Source organism: Acomys minous (genome assembly GCF_964271855.1).
Source record: "Acomys minous genome assembly, chromosome: 11".
In the NCBI taxonomy this organism is placed as follows: domain Eukaryota; kingdom Metazoa; phylum Chordata; class Mammalia; order Rodentia; family Muridae; genus Acomys; species Acomys minous.
The window spans coordinates 7,751,835-7,757,834 of record NC_140492.1 but is presented as its reverse complement, the minus strand read 5'-3'; positions in this window follow the sequence as shown (position 1 = coordinate 7,757,834).

Genomic DNA, 6,000 nt, shown 5'->3' with positions numbered 1-6,000 from the left:
GCAGTACAGACACAGGCTGCAGAGAAAGAACAAGCCAGACAAAGGTGAAGACAGAGTGAGCCAGAGAATAAAAAGAACCAGAAAACTATTGCATGCTGCCAAAGTTGGCGTGGGGCCAAGTAGAACAATTCAGTCAGAAGCAGAAAGAAGCCAGTTTGAATCAGTCAGCTTGAGCTAGAACAGCTGAGTTGAACCAGCCAGCCAGAGCTCAATACTAGGAAGGGTGAGCTTATTAAGCAGTATGTCTCAGAGGCTAAAAAAATTCTGAGCCTACAGTACTTGCATGGAGGCTAGACACTTCCAGGACTAGGCCTAGGTTAGCAGATGGAGGCAGTAAGCCTTATAGATGACAATTAAATCAGGCGACTGAAAGTTACCTTAACACTACCCAGTTCGCTTCATTAAACTACATAAAAATTTGCTTCCTATTTTAGTGTCTTTAGCCACTAGCAAAAGGTTTCAAATCCAAAATCTTCACGGTGACCTAGCCTACTCCACGAGGTGGTCAGTAGGCCAGGAAACTGGAAAGACTATTTTTTCCTTCTTTATGCATGATTTTGACTTTTTGTTTTTTGAGTCTGGTTGTTTTGGTTTGGTTTGGTTTAGTTTGGTTCGGTTTTTTGTTTGTTTGTTTGTTTGGGGTTTTGTGTGTGTGTGTGTGTGTGTTGTTGTTGTTGTTGTTGTTCAGCCTGTCCTGGAACTCACCCACAGTGATCCTCCTGCTTCAGCCTCCCACATACCTTTGGGTCTGTTTCGTCATGGATTAAATGATCAGTAAGTAACCTCTTGGACTATCGATGAGAACCAAGCAATGGAATATGTATGAGGATACCGTGCCTGAATCAATTATCTTCCAAGTAGAAGAAAATGCATCAAAGAACTGAGGATTTTCCTATCCATAGAGTTGTTTTCTTTCCTACCACTCTTGGGAAGTGCTGCCTGGCCCACTCTATCTGTGGTCCATGAGAATACAACCCACATGAGCTGTGCATTAGGAGAGTGTCTTTGGAAGGCAATGGGCAGTTGATTTTTTGCCTCAGACTCTGGGATGCTATGGTCAATACTTAGGATTCTGTAGTGGGATATCGCAGTACAGTAGTCCTTTACTCTCAGAGAATACATCCTGTTGTTGCAAGAAACAGCTCTCACCTCCAAATGGCTAAGAGAGAGTGATAGATTTTCTCTCTACCCACAAAATGAGCCAGTTCAAGCCAAATTAAACTGTATAAAGGCATGCTTACCGGGGGCAGCTCTCTGGTGGGTTCACAGATCCCACAGAGATAGAAAAGTGGAGGGCAGAGAGAGAAGAAAGGTTCTGAGGGGAAGGGGAGAGATTAAGAGAGAGCACCCAAATGTCTGGACTATACAATGAAGGCCTCGGGCGCTAGGGAGAGGAAGCCCCAGCCCTAGGGAGAGGGCTGGAAAGTTCAGGGCAGAGGGCAGGGCATGCCAGCCATGCCCTGTAACAGGTAGGGACTGAGGGATTCTGGGAGAACTTGGAAGCCAGATCCACGTTGGTGTGTTAAATAGGCAACTCAGCTGCTTGTCCCAGGCTTGAATCCCAACAGATAGTCTATTTTGGACCCAAATATGAGTGGCCGTGGCCCAAGAAGAAACAGATTGATGGTTCCCCAAATTCCATGTCCCGGTTACGGCATCTGTTTGATGAAGTTTTAGTTGTATATGAGGAGCACAGTAAATAAAACACTGAAATGGTCATCCAACAACTAGGGGGGGGAGTCTTTATTGTAGCTAAGAAAGAGAAAATATCCAGAGGTATCTGGAAGAGTCCAGAGCAGAGAGGAAAAGAAGCCGAGTGGACATGGCAGGTGCTATCTGAAGAGAAGGCAGAAGAGTGGGAGAGAATAGTAGAGACGGCCAGACAGAGGGGCAGGGGAACAAATGCGTTCCTGGAGGAGGAGAAGCCTGGGGTCTGGAACAGGCCTGGGAACTTAGGGTAGAATGCCAGAGCCAGAGCTTTGAAATGCATGACGGGAGCGTGTGGACAGGGACTGTAGGAACCTGGGGGCAAGCGTGGGCTTTGATATGCAAACACAGGTATAGGTCGAAGGAGAGTTACTCATCCTTCCTGCCAGAGGCAGGAAATGCTGGCTTCCAGAGCTCATGTCTGAGGCAGGGCCCGCTCTCCACACAACTGTGGACAATGTCCTGTCCGTTGGGCAGATCAGAGTAGGAGTTCGATGTTTACTATTGTATCGTCCTTGGTTAGTGCAGTAGTTTGAGCAGAGCCCCCTGGGCCCCCATCCACCCATCACGATGTTCTTCTTGTAGGTTTCTAGGACCCTCTGGGTCCTTCTATTCCCCCATTTCTTATATTTCTCTTACCTAGAGTCCCAGTAGGATGTCCTCACATCTACCTTTGGTGGAGAGGCCTGGTGGCACTCAAAGAAAGAATAAGCAGGCTACCAAGATGAGACTTGATAGCCTATGACCATGTAGTGGGGGAGGAGGTCCCCTCGGTCATAGACCTAGGGGAGGGGAATAGGGTGAAAGCGGGAGGGAGGGAGGAAGGAATCGGAAGATACAAGCGATGGGAAAACAATGGAGTTGTAATCTGAATAAATTAATAAAATTAAAATTAAAAAAAAAAGAAATGCTGGTTTTTACTTAACCACCAGAAATCCTTCAGTGGTCCCATTTGAGGTGGGCCAAGACTATCATTTTTGGATATATATGCACTTCCTGAGACCTAACATTAAGGTAACAGAACAAAGTGCCATAAACCAACAAACATCTCAAATACACTGGAAGGTATATCAGGTAGGCAGGTCATAGCAAAGCAAGGGGAACCCTCTACATAGACCTCTGACGCTCTCTGGCCATATGTTAAGCATTTGGGCTGGAAGCTAGGGATCTGTTTGTATATATTAAAGTATTTACCTAATAGTCTTAAGGAAGTGGCCTTATACAGGAGAGGGCACTAAACGGCCTTGTAAGAAGACTAAAGATAACCCAAAATAACTGGGCTCTGAACTTGACAGCATCCCAGCCCCTCCGGCCTCTGAAGTTCTGAGGCCTCAGTTCTCCTTTGTAGTCTCTTCTTCTTTCCAGGAAGTTTCCTTCAGGGTTCCAAGCTCTCAGTAGATGCGGGGAACCGCAGTCATTGCCAGACACTCTAGAACTCATGTGTTGCTGAACTTGGTGTGGTGGAAGGGGAAGGGAAGAAAGAGAGCTAAGAAAGAGAAAGAGAAAGAACTTAAAAAGTGGGAGAAGTGAACGGATAAGACCTTGACCATTCTGCTGGGAAAATTGTGGATTTGTTTTTATTTGCATTTATTGGGTGGGGGCATGAACATGTCAGAGGTCAGAGGACAACTTGGAGTCACTTTTTTTTTTTATTTCCTGGCCGTTGAACCCAGGCTTGACACCAAGTTCCTTTAACCTCTGAGCCATCTCACGAGCCCTCATTATGTATTCTCAAAAGTGCACTGGCAGCTGAGGAAAATGAGAAATTAATAACTGCTGATTCCACTCACAGACTAATTTTAATTGCATGCACTTCCTAACACTTGCACTCCAAGATGATAATAAGATGTGACTGAAGGTCCCCAGAGGTGGGTGGCTCACTTCCCTAGCAGGCAGGTTTGATTGTGGCCACATTCAAAGATCATTTACATGGGTGTGTATCTGGAATCCAAATGGTACCCAAATCTGCCTTCCCTCTCCTGGCACCAGGAGAATGGCACGCTGTGCCCTCGGCCCTTCTTAGGGGATACAACGCGCTATGGGATAAACGGGTGTGAATCGAGATCTTTGCATCAGTGTTCCGGAAGGAACTGAGGAATGGCTCCCCTTAACAGCATCCCCAGAGGCAGGATGCTCTCTACAGTTTCTTCTCTCTTCTATCTAATGAGTGAAATCACGATTTACCACCCCTCACCCATCCTTGATTCTCGTGAAAGTTTAAAAACAAGGAGGGAGAACATGGTTTCCAGCAAAAACCATAATACAGTGAAGCCAAGAAACCAGCACATTTTCATTGATGTATTTCAGTCTAAAGATGAAAAGGCTGAGGTCTGTGGGGTTCAAGAGCACCTGGCTGGCCTTTATGAGAACCTGGACGGATAAATATTGGGCAGGCAAGTGGGCACATGGCACATGCGCAGGCATGCACACACACACACACACACACACACACACACACACACACACACACACCTTCTAGGAAAGCTGCTTCCTTTCCTCACAGAAATACCTAGAAAAGCACAGGGTCACTGCCCAGATCTTGGTCACCATTTTAAAAGGACAGAAACACAGCTAGTACTTACTCAAGGTCTTGGAAGTATTTGCTAATACAAGCATGTCATTGTAATCTCAAAGCGTTGACCTTGGTAGGGATATTTGTTTTCTCTAAAGCTAAAAGGTGAGAGAAGATTTTAATTTGTGTGTGTGTCCTCACCTCCCCCCTCCACCCCCCATTGTTTTTTTAAGTCAGGACTATTGTCACACCACTAAGTTTGTCTTAACAATTAGTAATCCATTAGACAGAAGTGAAAATATCAAACTAATCTAATTATGGAAATGAAGGAGATCAGGAGGGTGGAAATGCCTATAATTCTTTGCTTTAAAATGCCTCCACCGCCGGGCGTGGTGGTGCACGCCTTTAATTCCAGCACTTGGGAGGCAGAGGCAGGTGGATCATTGTGAGTTCAAGGCCTGCATGGTCTACAAAGCGAGTCCAGGACAGCCGAGGCTACACAGAGAAACCCTGTCTTGAAAAAACAAAAAAGAAAATCCACCCCCACCCCCACCCCACCCCACCCCACCCCCCAAAAAAACAAAGATATGGGCTTGTTCTCCACACTCACCCTGGCCTGCTAAGTTCAACTAGTTACTTATGTAAACTTGACCAGATCTAGGAAAGCCCAAAAGTTTCAGGAAACTGTTCCTTGAACCATAAGGCCCAGTCCTACCCCCCCCCTTTTTTTTTTTTTTACTTTTTATTGGTTCTTTGGGAATTTCATATCCTGCACTATCCCTTTGTACCTTCCTGCCACTCTCGCAACCTCCCTCCCCACAAAAGAAAAAGAGAAAGAAAAAATGTCTCTCTGTGGGCGCTGTAGTGTGTCACAGTGTGTCCCACAGCACACCCTTTGTCCACACTTCCTAACTTACCAGTGTTCCCTGCAGTGAGTCGTTGATCTGGCTTGAGGCTTCTGGATCCTGCTATACCAATTATTCCACTTTGTTTTCTGCTTGAGTTCCCACTGGCTTCTGCTGAGATGGTTGTAGGACACGCACCTCATCCGTGCTGTCCCTTTCCCCCGTATTGATCTCTCTTTTGTTCTGTGGCTTTCGGTCCCTCTCCAGTGCCTCTGAATACTTGCTTTATTATAGCTTATCCATATTTTGAACTTATTACCTGGAGACCCATTAGTAGGATATGGGCTACTCTACAATTACACACACACACACACACACACACACACACACACATACACACACACACATATATTTCTGGCAGGTGGTGGCAGTGGTGCATGTCTTTAGTCCCAGCACTCAGAGGCAGAGCTCTCAGTTCAGCCTGGTCTACAGAGTGAGTTTCAAGGCAGTCAGGGCTACGCAGAGAAACCTTGTATCAAAAAACAAAAACCAAAACAAAAGTAACAAACAAAACAAACAAAAACCTGATTGGTTCAATATGATACTTTTATATGTAAACAATTTAGATTAGTTGATAATTACAGCATTTTTGCATCTTTGTTTTTTGTTTTGTTTTGTTTTAATTTGGGGGGCTTCTTTTTTGTTTTGTTGTTGTTGTTTTGTTTTTCAAGACAGGGTCTCTCTGTGTAGCCTTGGCTGTCCTGGACTCACTTTATAGACCAGGCTGGGCTTGAATTCATAGCAATCCGCCTGCCTCTCTGCTTCCCAAGTGCTGGGATTAAAGGCGTGTGCCACCATGCCCAGTTTGTTTTGTTTTATGGAACATATTTAGTCTGATATTACCAATAAATTCTGATAATAGATAAATCATGGTCT